Source organism: Chionomys nivalis, chromosome 1 (genome assembly GCF_950005125.1).
Source record: "Chionomys nivalis chromosome 1, mChiNiv1.1, whole genome shotgun sequence".
Lineage (NCBI taxonomy): Eukaryota > Metazoa > Chordata > Mammalia > Rodentia > Cricetidae > Chionomys > Chionomys nivalis.
The window spans coordinates 179,844,358-179,865,140 of NC_080086.1; the positions used below are offsets into that span (position 1 = coordinate 179,844,358).

At 40.5% G+C, this 20,783-nt stretch overlaps 1 protein-coding gene across 2 annotated transcripts in view; it reads left to right on the forward strand.

The window, feature by feature from the left end:
* Nucleotides 1-17,644: 17,644 nt before the first annotated feature.
* Aass (aminoadipate-semialdehyde synthase) overlaps nt 17,645-20,783 on the forward strand; it is a 61,997-nt gene continuing 58,858 nt past the window's right edge. For both annotated transcript variants that reach the window (XM_057788229.1, XM_057788230.1), the window contains exon 1: nt 17,645-17,728. The gene's annotated coding sequence lies outside the window, so the exon portion shown is untranslated. The remainder of the gene's footprint in view (nt 17,729-20,783) is intronic.

Consider the following 20,783-nt stretch of genomic DNA (forward strand, 5'->3'; position numbering starts at 1 on the left):
CAACTATGTTCATAGCAGCATTGTTTGTAATAGCCAGAACCTGCAAACAACCTAGATGCCCTTCAATGGAAGAATGGATGAAGAAAGTGTGGAATATATACATATTAGAGTATTACTCAGCGGTAAAAAACAACGACTTCTCGAATTTTGCGTGCAAATGGATGAAAGTAGAAAACACTATCCTGAGTGATGTATCCCAGACCCAAAAAGAGGAACATGGGATGTACTCACTCATAATTGGTTTGTAGCCATAAATAAAGGACATTGACACTATAATTTTTGATCCTAGAGAAGCTAAATAAGAAAGTGAACCCAAAGAAAAACGTATAGTCATCCGCCTGTATAGGGGAAGTAGACAAGATTGCCGGGCAAAAACTGTGAACTTGCAGGTGAGGTGGCATGGGGCTGAGGGGAAATGGGGTGACAAACATGACAATCGTTGGATGGGGGGAGCTTGGGGGAATGGGATGGTTGGGATATAGGAAGGGAGGATACAGGAGCAGCGAAATATATATCCTAATTATGGGAGCCATTTTAGGGTTGGCAAGAGACTTGACTCTAGAGGGGCTCGCAGGTGTCCACGGTGATATCCGCAGCTGGTACCTTGGGCAACTGAGGAGAGGGAACCTGAAATGACCCTATCCTATACTGATGAATATCTTGCATATCACCTTAGAACCTTCATCTGGCGATGGATCGAGATAGAGACAGAGACCCAATTTGGAACAACAGACTGAGCTCTTAAGGTCCAAATGAGGAGCAGAAGGAGGGAGAACATGAGCAAGGAAGTCAGGACCACCAGGGGTGCACCCACCCACTGTGACAATGGAACTTATCTATTGGGAGCCCACCAAGGCCAGCTGGACTGGGACTGAATAAGCATGGGTTGAAACCGGACTCTCTGAACATGGCGGACAATGAAGGCTGATGAAAAGCCAAGGACAATGGCACTAGGTTTCGATCCTAATACATGAACTGGCTTTGTGGGAGCTTAGCCTGTTTGGATGCTCACCTTCTAGACCTAGATAGAAGTGGGAGGACCTTGGTCTTCCAGGGAATTTGTACTGCTCTTCAGTATCGAGAGGGAGGGGGAATGGAGTGGGGGGAGGAGAAGAGGAGTGGGGATAAGGGGAGGGGAGTGGGGGAGGGGGCAATATGTGGGAGGAGGGGGAGGGAAATGGGAAACGGGGAGGCGGAAATTTTAATTAAAAAAGAATAAAATAAAATAAAATAAAAAAGAAAATACTCCATAATCTATTCTATCTTAGTAGATTCAAAATTTTATACCTAACCTACTTTCTATCATATCTAAGGAAAACTGAACTATAACTATCTAGTCTCCAACTCTATCAAAGGCACCAGAAGGATAAATATTATTTAAGTAAACAAGAAGTGCATGAAAAAAACAACTTCCAAAAACTCTAAAAATGACAGAGACATCTTGACTGCCTGGACAGTCACCCTCTACAACTTTGGGGCATCCATCATCAGCATCTGGGCCTAGAGTATCTGGCAGACTTTACTGTGAAGCAAGAACTGTCCTGTCTTGTATTGGCAAAGTTCGTCAGTCACTTTCCTCTGTGTCCTGCATAATGTCTGACAGACTCTTCTCTGAAAGAAGAATTTTGAAGGACTGTCCTGCCTTGTTTTGGCAAAATTTAACAAAACAGTCTTTTTCCTGTGTGTACTGTATGTCCAGTCTGCAGAGCACATTGTCAGCAGTCAAAGACAAGAGCAGGTTTTTTTTTTTTTTTTTTTGCCTAGTGGCTAATATTGCCACAATGGAATAAAAATCCATAAGGAGTTTCTTCAAAACCCATCATCTCTGAAGTAAATTGATGTTATCATTGTCTTATTATCATGAAAAATCTTATCTTAACAAAACATTTTAAACACCATATTCTGTAGGTCTTTGAAGTGTTTGAAAACCATCTATCTAAACTATACTTACTTTTTAACAAAAATTATTTATTTTTTATTGAAAATTTCTACCTCCTCCCACTTCCCTCCCATCCCCTCTCCCCCTCCCCTCCCCCTCTCTCTCCAGTCCAAGGAGCAGTGAGGGTTTCCTACCCTATGGGTAGTCCAAGGTCCTCCCTGCTCACCCCCCCCCCAGTCCAGGAAGGTAGAATCAAAACCCAGCACCATTGTCCTTGGCTTCTTTGTCAGCCTCCACTGTCAGCCACATTCAGAGAGTCTGATTTGATCACATGCTCCATCAGTTCCAGTCCAACTGGCCTTGGTGATCTCCCATTAGATCAGTCCGCCGTCTCAGTAGGTGGACATACCCCTCCCAGTCCTGACTTCCTTGCTCATATTCTCCCTCCTTCTGCTCTTCATATGGACCTTGGGAGATCAGTTCAGTGCTCCAATGTGGGTCTCTGTCTCTATCTCCATCCATCGCCAGATGAAGGTTCTATGGTGATATGCAAGATATTCATCAGTGTGGCTATAGGATAAGGCCAGTTCAGGAACCCTCTCCTCTGCTGCCCAAAGAATGAGCTGGGGACATCTCCTTGGACACCTGGGAACGCCTCCAGTGTCAAGTCTCTTGCCTACCTTAAAATGGCTCCCTTAATTAAGATATCTACTTCCCTGCTCCCTTATCCACCCCTCCATCATCCCAACCATCCCATTCTCTCAAGCTCTCCCCATCCTCCCCTTCTTCCTTCTCTCTCCCCATCTCCACTCATGCCAACCCCTCCCCCACCCTTGTGCTCCCAACCCCTCTCCCGTTACTTAAACTTGAAAACATACCTAATGTGATTAAATATTTAATCATTATATATTGACTACTAATCTCATTTCTTAATTATACCTTGTATTTTTTAAATGAACTACACAAGCACAAAGCCCCAAACAATAGTAGAAACAAATATAAAGTATAACAGAATTCACTTTAAATTTGTATCATCCAAAATCCATGCCAATGCAAAATATCTGAGGTTAATAGTTGCCTTTTTAAAATCATATTTGCCTATATTCCACTAAATACAACAAACATCCAAATAACCAAAAACCATCCACTCACCCCAAATCTTGAGAATGTGAATGTTGTTCCCTAAAAACTTCTTCCTGCTGTCTGTGGGTGAAACATTTTTAAAGTCCCTGAAAAAATTTGAAATAGTGACCAAGTCCTGGGAAGATCAGTTATAACCTTTGTTGATAGATGTCACCTGTCAAGTTTTAGGAGTTCTTCCTTGATCAAACCAGATCCATATCAACCTGGAATGGATTCATAGCCTCTTGGTTCCTGTGGAAACCAAAGCAAAACCACTTCTCCAAAGCATTTTTAATTTCCATTTGACCAATACATTTTTTTTGTCTTTTTAAAAGTTAAGGTATTCCTATGTATATATGTTGGCTCATTTCAACAGTCTCTCTTTCAGTTCCAGGTCTTCTAACAGCTGTTGTTTGATCATCAACATTTAAAATATTCAAAATCAATACAATACTATATAGGATCCAGACTCACTGTGTATTTTCCATCTCTATGTGGCTTATTCTATTTTATTATTTTACTTCTCTCTTTAAAGACTATTATTTTTAAAGTATTTCTTTCTTTCTATTACTGTCCATACCTTTTTACTTTCTTTCTTAAGCCTATCACATTGTAAAAAAAAATATAAGAACTTGTTTGTTTTTTTTTTCTGTCTTGACCTCTTTTACTGTGTATCTTTAGTATTTGTTTTGACTGCACAAGTGAACTTTAGACTGTTAAGCTACACCTAAATCCTGTATGTTCTCTAGCAGGTGTTGTGGGATTCCCCTCTGTATGTTCTTTGTTTTAAATAGTTGTTTTGTTTTCTTTGTTTCTGTTTATTGACTTCAGACCTCAATTTGATTATTTCCTTGCATCTTTTCCTCCTGCATGAGTTTGCTTCTTTTTGTTCTAGAGCTTTCAGGTATTCTGTTAATTTGCTAGTGTGGGATATCTCCAACTTCTTTATGTAGGCATTTGGTGCTATGAACTTTCCTCTTATCACTGTTTTCACAGTGTCCCATAAGTTTGGATATGTTGTACTTTCCTTTTCATTGAATTCTAGGAAGTCTTTAAATTTTTTCTTCATTTATTACTTGACCCAGGAGTGATTCAACAGAGTATTATTCAGTTTCGATGAGTTTGTAAGCTTTCTGGAATTTGTGTTGTTGAATTCTAACTTTAAGTCATGGTGATCCAGCAAGATACAGTGGTTTATTTCAATTATTTTTTATCTGTTGAGATTTATTTGTGATTAAGTATGTCACCAATTTTAGAGAAGTTTTCATGAGGTCCTGAGAAGAAGGTATATTCTTTTATGTTTAGATGGAATGTTCTATAGATGTCTATTAAGCTTATTAAAGTCATAACATCTGATAGTTCCTTTGTTTCTCTGCTAATTTTCTCTCTGGCAGACCCATCCAGTAGTGAGACTGGGGTGTTGAAATCTCCCACTATTAGTGTGGGGTGTTTAATGTGTAACTTAAGCATTAGTAATGTTTCTTTTACAAATGTGGGCATTATATTGGGGCATAAATGTTCAGGATTGAGACTTCATCTTGATGGTTTTTTTTTGTTATAAATAGGAAATATCCATCTTCATCTCTTTTGATTACCTATGTTTGAAATCTATTTTGTCAGATATTAAGATAGCTACATCAGTTTTTTTTTTTTTTTTTTTTTGTTTTTTTTTTTTTTTTTTTTTTTTGCTGTTGTTTTGTTTTTCAAGACAGGGTTTCTCTGTAGTTTTGGAGCCTGTCATGGAGCTAGCTCTTGTAGACCAGGCTGGCCTCGAACTCACAGAGATCCACCTGCCTCTTCCTCCCGAGTGCTTGGATTAAAGAAGTGCACCACCACTGCCCGGTGGCCAGTATGTTTCTTAGGTCCATTTGATTGGAATGTCTTTTCCCAACTCATTGCTCTGAAGAAATGTCTGTCTTTGACTTTTAGGTGTGTTTCTTGTACACAGCAGAAGGATGGATTCTGTTTTTGTATGTTAGTCTGTGTCTTTTTATAGGTCAATTGAGTCTATTGATATTAATGGATATTAATGACCAGTGACTGTTAATTCCTGTTATTTTTTGGTGGTAGTGTGTGTGTTTCCCTTCTTTATGATTTTTTTTGTCTGGGATTATCTATTGTCTCTACTTTAGTTGGTACAGTTAAATTCTTTAGGTTGGTGTTTTCCTTCTAGTGCTTTCATTAGGGCTGGATTTTTGGATAGGTATTGTTTGAATCTGGTTTTGTCATGGAATAGCTTGTTTTCTCCATCTGTGTTGATTGCTAGGTATAGTAGCCTGGGTGGACATTCATGGCCTCTTTTTGTCTGAATAATGTCTGTCTAGGACTTTCTAGCTTTCAGAGTCTCCACTGAGAAGTTGGGTGTTATTCTGGTGGATCTGCCTTTATATGTTACTTGACTTTTTTCATTTGCAGCTCTTAATATTTTTTCTTTATTCTGTATACTTTGTGTATTGGTGAAGGGATCTTTTTGGGAGTCTAGTCTATTTGGTGTTCTATAAGCTTTTTGTATCTTCATAGGCATTTACTTCTTTAGGTTAAGAAACTAATCTTATATGATTTTGTTCAATATATTCTCTGTGCCTTTGACCTGCTATTCTTTTCCTTCTTCTATCCCTATTTTTCTTAGCTTTGTTTTTTTTTTCATGGTATCCCAGATTTTCTGGACATTTTGGGTTATAAATTTGTTGTCTCTATTGTTTTGACCAATGAATTTATTTCCTCTATTGTATTTTCAATGCTTCAGATTCTCTCTTCCATCTCAAGCATATTGTTGGTTATGCTTGTGTCTGTAGTTCCTGTTCATTTACCCAAATTTTCCATTTTGAGAATTCCCTTGGTTTGTGTATTCTTTATTGCCTCTGGTTGAATTTACAAGTTTTGTACTGTTTTCTCCACCTGTTCGATTATTTATTTTTTTTTTTTGGCTTTCTTTAAGAGACTTACTGATTTCCTTCAATTTTTGTTTATCTTTTCCTCCATTTCTTTAAGAGAATTTTTTATTTCCTCATTAAGATGTCTATTATCTTTATAAAGTTATATTTAAAGTTTTTTTTTTTTTCTGCTTCTGGGTTGGGGCTTTCAGGTCTTCCTATTGTAGCACTACTAGGTCCTGGTTGTGCTATATTGCTCTTTAGGTTGTTGAATGTATTCTTGCATTGGTGTCTACCATGTCTTCTTCCAACTGGTGTAGGCAATATCTTTGCCTCTTGGTCCAATTATTGCAGTCTGTGTCTCTGAGTCAGGATTTCTCTCTTGGACTGATTGGTGCAGTCATTGTCTGTGCCTCAGGGAGCCACTCTTGGTCTACTCTATGTAGTCAATCTTTATGTTTTTAGAAGCCACTGATGTCTCAGGTTGGATAGGTTTGGGGGTGGAGTGGGACTTGTAGATTGCGGGGTCTGATGGAGAGATGCTGGAGCATCTTGCCTGCAGGAGGCTTGAACTTGTGGCTGAAGTAGATGGGGGAGGGGTCTTAGGTTTTGCCCCCAGGGCCTAGGGCCTAGAGACTGGGCTATCCATCTGGGAGGCTGAGCACTTACCTTTTGGTCTGCTCTGTGTGGTCACAGTCTCCTCTCAGCTTTTGAACATGGTTGAGGTAGCAACAAGGGTCACACTTACTCCCCCACTGCTGACATCAGGTAGCATGCAGCTGGCCCACAAACATTTTTTGTTTGTTTGAGCAAAAGCTAAAAGCCACACAGCACAGGCTGATTAGCCTCTCTTTACCAAGGCCAGTGAGAGATTGTGGAAACATGCTATGCTGCTGAGCTCATGGTGACTGATGACCTTTCTCCATCTTGGAGGCAGTTGTTGAGAGACCTGTCTCTGCTCTGCTGCTGGTATGAGACTGTGAGACTAGGAAGCCCAGTGTGGCTCCATTTTTGTGTATTAGAACCTTTTTAAAGCTTTGCTATAGGCCAAAGCAGCTTTACTCATCCAATGAAAGCAACACATATTTACAGTATCAGTGAGATAATCTGGTTAAAGTTTGGATTAGGAGAAGAAAAACTACTACAGGACCCAGTGAATGAGTCATCTTTGTTTCATTGAGACTCTGACTCATAATGGCCCTTGAAGAGGCTTTGGGAGGCAAGTACTCAAAATGGGATTATGAGATTATGATGCTTGCATACTTGAGTATATGGTTAACCTCCCTGGGAGGAGGAAATAGAACCCCACATATTTGGAAATAGCTTCACAGTTATGAGGTTACTATGGAGGGTAACATGCAGTCATGTGCATGAAGAGACTGGAGTGCTGAGTTGAATTAGCTGGGGCACTTTGCTGTGATGGCAACAATGAGGCAGACTATGGGGTTGACTGGATAGTTCAGGCTATTGGGAGGAAGATACCTAAAGAATAGAGCAAATTCAAAATCTTGAATTGTAAGTTCAAAGCACTACTTAATGAAGAAGACTAATGGTTTTAGAAAGTTGAAGACCCCAAAGACGAAGATTTCAAAGAAAAGAAATTTGTCCGCAGATTTCTGTTCAGTGAAAGTGCTGGTGATAGTAAAAAATGAAGTTGAAAAGAAATTACTGTTAATTAATTCAGGCTTTGTGAGAAGTTACAGAACAGATAGTTTTAAGCTACTTTAACTGTCTCCACTTTGCATCAAGTAATGGTGGGTAGAATAATTTATGTTTCAGTGGGCTGTATGACAGAACAGTCATGGCTCAGTTATGATACAGTGGCTGCAGAGACTGCAATTCTTTGTTGAGGCAGAAAGTTTATCCAGGCAAAGGTTAAAGGGAAGCGGATTGGCCAAAGAGGTGACTGTACTGCTGAGTCTGTTTGCTGCCCAGTACCCTTGCTTTGATCCATACCATGCCCTTTACCCTGTCACCTCTATGCCTCCCATGACTATACTTCTCTTACCCTTTGCCTTCCAGGTGGGTTGAAAGAAATTCAGCTATAAGCACATTTAGTTGGGCGAAGAAGGATTTTTATGCATTTCCCTTCTTTCTTCTCTTTGGCTGGGAACGGTATTGGCAATGGCTACATTGTATGTTTACAGTTTCTGGTCAACAATTATTCATTCATAGATCCAAATATCTTCCAAGGTTTGGAGAAACCGTTGTTCATTGTTTCCTATTCAGTTCTGGGATGGCAATGATTTCCAGTTGTAACTGGGTATATCAGCTAGTCATTTTTGTTCCCTTAATCTTGCCTATAACTCTTTGGGTAATGCTTCTTTAAACATGAAAAGAGGCTCTTTGTTTGCTATCTCCTGCTATTTCATTAACTGGTACACTATCTAGAAAGAGAAATTAGGTGGGACCAGTTTAGGGCAGCCATTAACACTGAACATAATTGAAGTAGTCCAAAAGAATCAGCTATTCTTGAAGCGAATCTGGGATTGGTTCTAAGAAGCACATAGTAGCTTACAGCTGCCTGCAACTTCACTTTTAGGCAATCTGACAACCTTCTTCTGACCTCTGGTGACCCTGTTCTCACATGGTATACTTGATTTAGAAAAAAACACTCATACACATAAAAGCAATCTCTTTAAAAATTAACAAAGAGTCAGATAGGGAGGACAAACATAGAATTCATCAAATATAGGCAAAGAAAGCAATTTATGATTTAGATGAGCATTGCAGAGTAATAGGAAAGGGCAACACTGTGCCTATTAGGGAGCCAGAGCTTCAGGTTTGAGAGATCCTGGCAGACAAGTACATGACACGAGAAAGGGTTTTCCAGGTGCCAGAACTTCAGGTATCACAACTCTTGTTCTTGGTTGAAATTTGAAATGTAGAAGGATAAGCATCAGTTAACATGGTTTAGTGTACATAGACACCAAACATGAATTTATATCCTCCATACGTTTACTTCATCACCTTTGTTGAACTTCTTTATAGTGTAGGCCTGGAAGTACTGTATTCAATATAAATTCCTCCTAATTTCAGGTCAAAATTGATTTGTATATAAGAATGAGTTATCTTTCCTGGTGATGGTGATCTGTGTGTATGAAAAGAAAGGAGAATTAAGCATTTCTTTCCAAACATACACACGTATGAATCTGGAGCCAGGCACTTCTTATTTTACATGTCAGAGGCACAGCATGACTGCTGGACTAACTCAGGGTTCTTGGAGTGCTACATGGTCAGTCCCTAAAAACTTAAGAGCTGATAATTTGAGTTCATGTAGTATTAGCTCAAAACAAATTGTTCAGAACTAGATAGAAAAGGAGATAGACAGAGAGAAGAGAGAAAAACATAGAGAGACCGACCACATTAAATGTCAGCCTATTACCTTGTAAAAAGCGCTACACAGTCCTGCTTACAGATGTCTCTGTACAACCCTTTTCTCTATACACAGAAATGAAGAAAAAAAGCTTCAATTTTAGCCACAATTCTTTAAATTTAAATTATTTGAGAAATTGATACATTAGTACTGCATTTACACCATTTTCAACCCTCTTCTCTGTCTTCTCTTGTGACTTTTTAATTATCATTACATATATTTTGCATGAGCCCTGTGAGTCCTGAGCATAACTAGAATCCATGGAATAGTCTAGATAGTTAAATTAAGCCAGAATTACAACCAACAAGCATTTCTATGTAAGCATTTCAAGTTAATTGTCTAAAAATATGGGGAATGGGCTATAAAATTTAAAATATGTAACAAGTAATTTTTATGTACTTTTGTAGTTAATTTTGAAATTACAATTTTGACTATTTTACTAAAGATAATTGCGCAGAGTCCAGAGAATATTTCAGGCCCTTCAGATCTGGATATCTGCCTGTATTTCTATGTGAGCATATGGATACTCTACTGACCTGGCCAAGGATTCCATTTCCTGGGAAGGGTCATTTTCTATCTTTTGAAAGATAACATGCACCTCACTATTATTTCCTTACCATATCATTGTTTCAGGCAGAAAATAAGCAATGAAATTGTAGTTCTTTACAGAAGCTTCTTAGTTTCAGGAGGTCCCATTTATTAATTGTTTCTCTCAGTGTCTGTGCTGCTGGGATTATATTTAGAAAGTGGTCTCTTGTATCAATGTGTTCAAGTGTATTTCCCACTTTCTCTTCTATGAGGTTCAGAGTGTCTGACTTTATGTTGAAGCCTTTGATCCATTTGGAATTGAGTTTTGTGCATGGTGATAGATATGAGTCTATTTTCATTCTTCTACGTGTTGATATCCAGTTATGCCAGCACCATTTGTTGAATACGCTTTCTTTTTTCCATTTTTTATTTTTTGCTTTTTGTCAAAAATCAGGCATCCCTAGATGTGTGGATAGATATCTGGGTCTTCGATTTGGTTCCATTGGTCCTCCCGTCTGTTTTTATGCCAATACCAGGTTGTTTTCAGTATTATAGCTCTGTAGTAGAGTTTGATGTCAGGAATTGTGATGCTTCCAGAAGTTCCTTTATTGTACAGGATTGTTTTGGCTATCCTGGGTTTTTTCTTTCTATAAAACTTGAGTATTGCTCTTTCGAGGTCTGTGAAGAATTTTGCTGGGATTTCCTGGGCACTGAATTGAATGTGTAGATTGTTTTTGGTAAGATTGCCATTTTTACTATGTTAATTTTACCTACTAAAGAGGATAAAATGGAGATCTTTCCATTTTCTGGTGTCTTCTTCAATTTTTCTTCAAAGATATAAAGTTCATTTCATATAGGTCTTCCACTTGTTTGATTAGTTATTTGAGATATTTTATGCTAATTGTGGCTATTATGAAGGGTGATGTTTCTCTGATTTCTTTCCTAGCCCATTTATCATCTGTATATAGGAAGACTACTAAGTTTTTTTGTTGTTAATCCTATATTTTGCTACAGTACTGGAGGTGTTTATGAGTTGTAGAAGTTCCTTGATATAATTTTTGGGGTTGCTTATATAAACTATCATATCATCAGCAAATATTGAGAGTTTGACTTCTTTTCTGATTTGTATCCGCTTTTGTTGTTTTATTGCTCTAGCTAGAACAAATAATCCAATAAAATAATGGGATACAGACCTAAACAAAGAATCTCAAGAGCTAAATCTAAAATGGCTGAAAATACTTAAGTAAATGCTCCACATCCTTAGCCATCAGAGAAATGCAAATCAAAACATCTCTGAGATTCCATCTTTAACTTGTAAGAATGGCCAAGACCAAAAACATTGATGACAACTTATGCTGGAGAGGATGTGGGGTAAAGGGAACACTCCTCCATTGCTGGTGGGAGTACAAATTGGTACAGCCCCTTTGGATATTAGTATGGTGATTTCTCAGAAAATTAGGCAACAACCTACCTCAAGACTCAGCAATACCACTTTTGGGTATATACCCAAAGGATGCTCAATTGTACCACAAGGACATGTGCTCAGCTATGTTCATAGCAGCACTGTTTGTCATATCCAGAACCTGGAAACAACCTAAATGCCCCTCAACAAAAGAATGGATAAGGAAGATGTGGTACATTTGCATAATGGAGTATTACTCAGCAAAAAGAAATAATGGTATCTTGAAAATTGCGGGCAAATGGATGGATCTAGAAAACAGCATATTGAGTGAGTGAGGTAATATAGACACAGAAACACAAATATAATATATACTCATGCATAAGTGGCTTTTAGAAATAAAGCAAAGAAAACCAGCTGACAATTCACAATCCCAGAGAACCTAGACAACAATGAGGACACTAAGAGAGACATACATGGATCTAGTGTACATGGGAAGTAGAAAAAGACAAGATCTCCTGAGTAAATTGGGAACATGGGGACCATGAGAGAGGGTAGAAGAGGAGGTGAGAGGAATGGAAGAGAGTGAAGAAAAAATATATTTAGCCCAATAAAAAGCAATAAAAAAGAAATTGCAGTTCATTATGTTAATAGATCCTTTAGGTCACTCTTTGGGAATCCAAGTGTGGTCTCTCAGAGAACAGGGAAATTCCTTAGTGCCTTCCATAGTTCATGCAAAAAATGCTTCTCAAATTATTTATTCCTTACTGCATACGGTTGATATGCATTGGAGTCATTTGACCGTGGCATTTTTCTGACTTTTCCTTACCTCTTATTAGTCACTATGCTCTGTGTGTCCTGCATAATAGAAAAAAATGATGTCTTTTACATGGCAGAGTACTTCAGCTCTCTATAGTTTTTATCATTCTACATAATGACAGCCAGGAATTACAGGCTCTTTAGGGATCAGGGAAACTTAAACATGTTCCCACCACTTTCTCTCATAAGTTTTTGTCAGTGAGCTCTTCTTGCTAAGCAGATATTCAGACATTAGAGGCTGTTTCTCCAAAACCATAGACATAGTTATGAGAAGTCACGGGTCAGTATAAAGGTCCTGAAAAGTAGACTCTGACAGCTGATGTTTACCTTAATTTCCAATTGATTTTTGGAGCTCACAGCAAAGCTGTATTTCAGTTTTGGTTTCTCTGGTTGTTGAAAGCAAGCAGTCTTTCGAAGATCAATCCAGCACAGTGATCTTGACTTTGAATTCCTGTCTGTCTAGCTATGTATGTGTTCCTCTCCTTCATTTATTGAAGGTTTTTTATTTGATCTTCAGATAATAAAACATAAATTACAGCTCCTGGTTCCTGGGTGCTGAAAGGTGATATTAGTTTATCAACGATGTTGTAATAATTAGGTGGTTGTAGGGAGACCACTTGTTCGTTTCCTGGCTGCCTGGAAGCTCAGACCCAAAATAATCACACAGAAACTATATTATTTAAATCATTGATTGGCCTATTAGCTCTAGCTTCTTTTTGGCTAGCTCTTACATATTAGTTTAACACATTTCCATTAATCTGTGTATTGCCACAAGGCTGTGGCTTACTGGGTAAAGTTTCAGCACCTGTCTCCTGCGGGGCTACATGGCATCTCCTGATGCCACCTTCTTTCTCCCAGCATTCAGGTTAGTTTCCCCCACCTACGTCTGTTTTACCCTACTATAGGCTCAAGCCAGCTTTCTTTATGAACCAATCATATTCACAACATACAGAGGGAAATCCACACCACTAGGTGACTTGAAACAATAAACACATGTGTCTCAAGGTTCCAAACACCAGAAATCTGAAGTCAAAGTATAGACAGGCCTACATTCCTTCCAAAGACACCATGGCAGAATCCTTCATTACCTCTCCAGATTCCTTTCTTGCAATGCCTTTATAAGGACATTTTCAGTGGACTTGGTATTCACTCAAATCCAATATAATAATATAATTTTTTTTGAGACTGGGTATCACTACCAGGCTGGCCTTAACTCAGAGAGATGCCTTTGTTTTCCAAGTGCCAGTTTGGTAGTTTCTGTTTTAGAAAAACCTTTTCTCCAAATAGCAGGAAGAAAAGGCATGTCATTGAGGATCCTCATTCAAAACTGTGGGGGCATCCCCAGACTTATAGCCTATTTTTCCAAACTGCTGGACTCTGTACTATGTGGTTGACCAGGCTGTTTACGAGCTGTCACAACTATAGCAATGCTAGTGGATGAGGCAACTAAACTCACTCTGGGACACTGGTTCGAGGTCCTAACCCCCCACTAAGTTCAAAGTGTCCTTGCAATCAAAGGGCACCAATGGTTAACTAGGGGACACCTATCTAAATTCTGAGTCCTCTTCCTGGAATCACCAAAATTGTACTTAAGTTGCCACACACTAAACCCAGCAACTGCGTTCTTGTTTCTGAGGCAAACACATTAACTCATTTCTGTTTGGGTCATAGAGAAAGTTTGTTCTAGCAAGCTTGCCTTGAGGATAAGTCCTTAGCGAATCCTCGTGTATAGTTTACAGATGGGAACTGTTATATGGACAAAGGATCTGAAAGGCATGATATGTGCTTCTCAGCCTTCACAAGACAATAGAGGCTAAACCTCTTCTAATAGCTCATCTCAGAAAGCTGAGCTTTATGAATGGGAAAAGATAAGTCGGTGCCTGACTGTACACATGCTTGAATAGTTTTCTATGCTCACACAACTGGAGGACTTTTAATGGGAGCAAATTCTCTGATTAAATATGACCCCGAAACTGTATCTTTTCCCAAGTTGTCTGGTAATGCAGACAGGTAGCAGTTATGCACTGCAAAGGATGCCAGAATTGCAATTCCACTCTCACACAGAGAAGTGAGCCAACAGTGCATGGGCCAAACAGCAGGATTTCAGGCAACAGAGATGGCTCTGCTAATTCTTGCACCAAAGTTAAACTTAAGTCAATCTTACACAAGAGCAAGGAAGGAATGGGCCTCCCAACAAAGAGATAGACTGACTAGAAATGATTGATAAGATTCTATCTCAAACACAAAAGTTGACAATTATTAAGAGACTTTATCACTTGTGCAACTTGGAAAGAGAAAACAAGCTACTCTACCCACTTGTGCTTTGAGGGAAAAAGACTAGGACAATCAGGGCTTGTGTCCTCTGTCTCTGTGGTAACCCAGGAGATAGAGTCAAGTCACTACCCCATACCCAGGGGAGGGGCGTGTGTAGGAGAAGCTAGGAAGTTAGCTTTTATCCGTGTGCCTCCTTACTGAGGCAAAAATGCTTTGTGTGCTGAAATCTTCATGGATTGAATAGAATCCTAGGATGCCAAGACTGAAAAGGCTGAAGAAGTCACTCAAGACTCTAATACATGAAGTCATTCCTCATGTGGGCTCCCAAGGTATCTCCAAGGTGACAATAGGCCTTCCTTTATTTCTAAAATAACCTATGATGTCTCACAAACGCTAAACATAGCCTGCTATTGCCACAGCTCACACTTACTATTAGCATCTCACTCACTGGGAAAAGTAGAGAAGACAAGCCGTTAATGCAGAACACGGCTCAAAGGGGTTGAGTTGTTTTTTCAGGGCTCAAATATTTGTGACAATGGCCCAGGGAGGCTAAAGTTAACCTCAAATTCCATATTCCAATATGGTATCAATTTCATAAAGTTTTTACAGTTACAAAGAGGTTCATAAGTCAGCACAGTTTTCAAATACATGGGTTTATACATTAGGTAGGTGAGTTCCAGCAAAATGGGAGAACCTCAGATCAAGGCCTCAGATGCTCTCAGATGTCACTCTGAATTTTTGGATCAGTGGAAGCTAGGGTCTATTTGTATATTCCAAAGGATTAACCAAACGGTCACAAGATTGTTATGCCACATTCAGAAGTGGACAATAAATGATTGCTATGGGAGTTAAATATGACCTTAGATAACGTGGATCCGGACCCTCAATAGTGCAGCCTCTCCACATCACTGAAGCTTGGATCAGTCAGGAAGCATTTGCAGTCTCAGATTCTCACCATGAACTTTGCTTTACTGTTCCCTGGTTGGCCAAGCAGAGCAAGAACCTGGCAACCTGGCCATGGAAGAGTGCTGCTTACTTGCTTGCTCTGCCTGTTTTCTTATAGAATCCAGGACTACCAGCCCAGGGGCGTCCCCACAAGCACTAGGCTCTACCCCATGAGGCACTAATTGAGAAAGTGCCCTACAAACTTGTCTAAAGCCCAGTCTTAAGGAGGCAGTTTTTTGATTGGGGCTCTCTCCTCTCTTACGATTCTACCTTGTGTCAAGTTGACATAAATTATGCAGCACAATTGACTCCTTGTCAACTTGACACACACACACCACCATTAAGCCATAATCCATCCTTTCTCATTCATCCCAACGATCTCACATTGAAAATATAAATAACCTAAAAATCCAGTCTTTACAAATTCAAACGCGTCGAAAGTTCAATCTCTTCAGAATAGCCAGTCTCTCTAAAAGTCTAAAATATTTTTTAAAATTTCTAAATATTTCATCTATGAGCTCCCATAAAAATCAAAATCGGTTTAAATACTTTCTTCAAGAGGGAAAAATTAGGGCACAGTCAGAATCTGATCAAAGTGAACCCGAATTCCCAATGCTGTAAATAATTCAATGTCCAGTTACCTGGGATTCACTCATCAGATTCCGGACTTCTCCAAGGGCTTGGGTCGCTTCTCCGGCTTTGCCCTCGGCAGCACACAGTTTGTTTTCTAGGTTGTGCCTGCCACCATCCTACTGCTGCTGCTTTTCTTGGGGGGTCACCCCATGGTGGTAGCATCCCCAAAACGCTAGCGTCTTTTGCTGTGACTGGGCTTCCCTTTCGCAGGTAACCTCTCCTGCGCTCTCCTCAGGAGCTCCAGCCCTGTCACACAGTACCAAGCCTCAGCTTCTTTCCACAATCCCTTTACACCTTCAAAACCAGCACCACCTGGGTGATGCCCACATTGCCAGCACAAGAGACAACCTTGGCCACGTTTGGAACACAACTTCTGTGTGCTGAATCCCAGGAAACACACAGTGATGCTGGTCCCTTCTTCATCACTGCTAATTTCTCAGTTCCAACTGACAACATTAATTATCCCAGCAAAGTAAGGTTTCACTTTACCAATTGTGGGATCTCGTTAATCATGGCTGACACTTCAACCCCAGCTCAACAGTAAGGACCACAGGATCGTAATTCAAAATAACAAATGACCCAAACTAGAGACTTTAAACTTCTCTCTGAAACTTCACAAGCCAGGCCTCCATTGTCTGAATTGCCCTCAACATTCATATCTTCCAAACTCCTATAGAGAAGCCCACTGAGATCTCAACACTCAATGATTTTTCTATTCCAAAGTTACAAAGCCCTCCACAATCCTCTCGAAAACACATGGGCAGGTCTCTCACAGCAATGTCCCACTATCTTGGTACCAGCTTGTCTTAGGGCTTCTATTGTTGTGATGAAACACCATGGCAAAAAACAATGTGAGGAGGAAAGGGCTTATTTCGCTCCTATTTCCATACAACAGTTTGTCATCAAAAGCAGTGAGGGCAGGAACCTAGAGGCAGGAGCTGATGCAGAAACCATGGAGAAACAGTCCTTACTGGCTTGCTTTCCATGGCTTGCTCAGACTACATTTTACAGAACCCAGGATCACAAGGCAAGGGATGGCACCGACCACAATGGGCTTTCCCAGTGAATCACAAATTAAGAAAATGTCCTAAGGGCTTGCCTGCAGCCAGATCATATGGAGAAGTTGATACAAACTATCCAGTACTTTAGGCTTATTTCCAGAAATTAGCCTCACAAGTCTAAATGGAGGAGAAATTTGTGAAAACAGGAGGGATGATGCCCTTCTGGCTGTTACCCCGAGACTCCATGGTTGCTGAGGCTAGTCTTTACGAAACACGTTTTTCACAACCCTGAACTCTGTAATGCATTCGTCATCCACAAACTTCTGTTCCTTCGATATGGTGTACCTCCGTTCTCAGCTATCAGGATTCTAAAAACACGCTAGAATTCTCATCCGACTGGGCTTCCTCCTCTTGTTACAGGTTGTGAAAAGGTGCGTTTCATAAAACATGACACCTGCGCTTGCGACTTCTCCAGAAGATATGCCCAGACGTTTCTTTCGTTCTTTTTCTGTCTTCGCCTGCTTTCTGCCACAGGCAGTTACAAACCTGGTCAATAACCATCTAGGGAGGTCCTGAGCTAAGCTCTAGGGTCAGAGATCTTTCTGGCAGATGAACCTTAGAGTAGAACAGGGGCAGGGCATGACCTAGTACCTGGCAGCGCCTCCGATTGGCGGAAGAGAAGGTTGTTCCTTCGAGACTGCTGCTGATTGGCTGCAAGAGGGAGGACTTGTGACGTACTTAAAAGTTGAGCAAACACCTCCTTCTCCTTCTCGCCCCCCTCCCCCCGCCCCCCAAGCAATTTTTTCCCCCTACGGAAATCTGAGACTTCAGGGTCTAAATTCTGGAGCTCTTGGCGGCGGACTATTCAGAAGCCACAAGGTGAGAAGTGGGCCGGGAGGGCGGCGCTGATGCAGGCTTAATCTCTGCCTGCAGGATGCACTTGCAGCTCCCGGCTCAACCCCGGGACTCCAGCTGTTGGCCGGGAGGTCCGCCTCCGGTCCCGGGGCGACAGAGCTAGGGAGGGGGACAAACTTTAGTCCTCACCACCCAGCTTTCCTGAAGGGAGGGAGGGAGGTGGGCTCAGCTCCTCGGCGTCTGAATAGGAAAGGGGGAGGAGGGCGATGCATTTTTTCGGGGATGGGCGCTGGCGATTGTGGTGCTGCTGCTGGGGAATATGGGTTGATATTGAAATTAAAGTTGCAGAGTGGATAACTTATTTATTCTTGGACTGAAAGCGTCTTTGTCGGTGGTGGCAGATGGAGAGAAGCAAGATTCTTCCTGAGCCCCGGTCCCCACTTGACTCCGCGCGGAACTGTGAACTGTGACACCGAATTTCCCAAGCCTAGCTGCAGTTTTAGGGCTGGTCACTGTGTCTGAGATAGAGGCATGGCGGGGTCAGTCTGTACTCTAATTGAGATAGGCACGAGAGAGAAAGTTGGGCAAGTTGGGTTTCTGGTCTCCAAACTCTCGATATCCTGTGGGACTGTGCAGGCCAGGCCTATGCGCAAGAAGATGACTCTGTGAACACACACACACTTTGTTAACACTCCTTGATTGAATGAAGAAAGGGGGGAGAAAGGGAGAGAAAGAAACTGAATAAATGAATTAGTTCCTAAATCAGTAAAATCAGTAGAGATCGACGTTTCTTGGATATTATGGGTCATGAATTGTGAGAATATGAGAAATGTGTAGCTGTGACCGGCGTTATGAGGCTCGGTACACCACATTGAGTGGTCTATGATGGACACAGAGTCTTTCCAGTTCTTTGTACAAAACACAAATGGCATGGTATGGCATGGCATGGCATGGTGTGTGTGCGTGTGTGTGTGTGTGTGTGTGCACGTGCGCATGTGTATTTTGCCACCCCACTCCTCTGCTCCATGAAGGTGAGCGGACCTTGGCCTACATAAACTTGTTGGCTACATAATCTGATTGTCATTCTGCAAAGTGTCTTAGGAAGACAAAAGTTGAGCTTGCTTATTGGAGGTATTTCCCCAATCTTCTAGAAAATCATATTTCTTACCACGGTCTCTGTTTTCATTGAATCTAAAGTATCATCAAATTAAGGCGCATCCCTATGCCAGAGATGCTAAAATGTGAGAACGTGTCTCAACCTGGTCGAAGCAGAGCTAGAATGGTAACGGATCTTATGTGTGTTCACCTGTGTCTGAAGAGTGGCGTTCAGGACAGGCTCTTTCAGTTTGGGTTCTCTTTTTCTTTTCTTGGAAGGCATAATTTACTATAGTGTGACAAAGAGTAAGGACAAGCAGTGTCTTCGACTAGGGGTGTGACTATGCTCACATTGGAGGAATCAGGAGGCTTGAGCCATTTTCCTTTCTTTACATTTATTGTTTAGAGCATACGAGACTGGTTCTGGTCGCTAGTGAAGGTTCCCAACAGCCTTGAGACTTAGTTGGATTTTGTACATGATTCACAGACAGGTAAGGTGTGAATCATGTTCACAGAGTAAGTTTAGGTGCCGGGACCATTTCAAGGAGGTGAGCCTGAACTCCTCGGCATCCGTCTTCTGTTGGAAACTCTGGCTTCTGCTAGAGGCTTAGGTAGGTGCCCAGCCTTCCTCTTTGTTGTCTTAACGCTTTGTTTCTCTGTTTAGTGCACTTCAGCGGGATATGTACAGGATGATTTATATTCTAATATGTCAATACATGTGTAGTTCACATTGCCCACTCTATACTGAGCTTAATGGATCAAAATAATATTGCTAAAGGGACTTTTCCTTTTCTTTTTAAAAAATTACGTTTAAACTTTAGTGTCCCCCGACCCTGCGTGTTTGTAATGGGGTGGGGAAGATGCGTTGACAATTTAGTTCTTATTTATCTACCATGCATCCTCTATTGCATAGGTTTTTGTAATGTATACTTAAAATTTCTTATTATTTATTTTAAGATAAATAATTTAAAATTTTTACCTGGCTCACAAAATTATATATAATCACAAAATCATATATATATATATATATATATATATATATATACTTTGTTTGAATCAGGAAAAATGTATCATCATCTCAAACAATTGCAATTTCTTTACTAAGAATTCTGGAAAATTCCCTTCTAGCTTTTTTCAAAACATATAGTTCATTAGTATTACAGCTATCTAATTTGCAATAAATTTATTCTTTTTTTTACTGGACTAGAGAATTTATCAAGGAAACATGAATGTAGTAGAAAACCATTTTGGACTACACTGCAGTTCAGAACACTGTTTTATATTTCACCGAGTCTAAATCTGTGAGCTAGGGGAGTCAAGTTTTTGTTTGTTTGTTTGCTTGCTTTGTTTTATTTTTGAGACAGGCTACCCCTATGTAGTCCTGGCTGTCCTGGAACTCACTGAGGACCAGGCTAGCCTCCAACTCACAAAAGTCCACCTACCTCTGCCTCCAAGTGCTGGGATTAGAGTCATGCACCACACCTGACTTTGAGAATCAGATTTTTCTATCATTGAGTGATAGCAACTGGAGGATTGAGACAATATGAATTTTTTCAGACCAGATAAATTAACAGTAAGACACCTGTCCACGAAGTCTCTCTGTAATTTTAATATCTGTATTACTGTTGCTGTGCACACACGCACACACACACACAACACACACACACACACACACATGCCTGATAGAAGCAATTTGAGCGGGAAAAAAATTCTTGACTCACATTAGAAGAAGGGATGAGGTTCATCATGGAGGAAAGCCATGAGTGTGAGTGTGAGGTTGCTGACCACACGTGGTCCATAGTCAAGCTGTAGAAAGAGATGCACACTGGAGCTCAGGTATCCCCCTGCCCCTTTATTCATCCCGGGATCCCAGTCTGTGGGATGGCACCACTGACATCGGGGAGGGTCTTCCTTCCTCCCTTAAACCTCTCTGCAGATGCCATGTCTTCTGGGGCATTCTAAATCTATCAAGTTGACAGGGAAG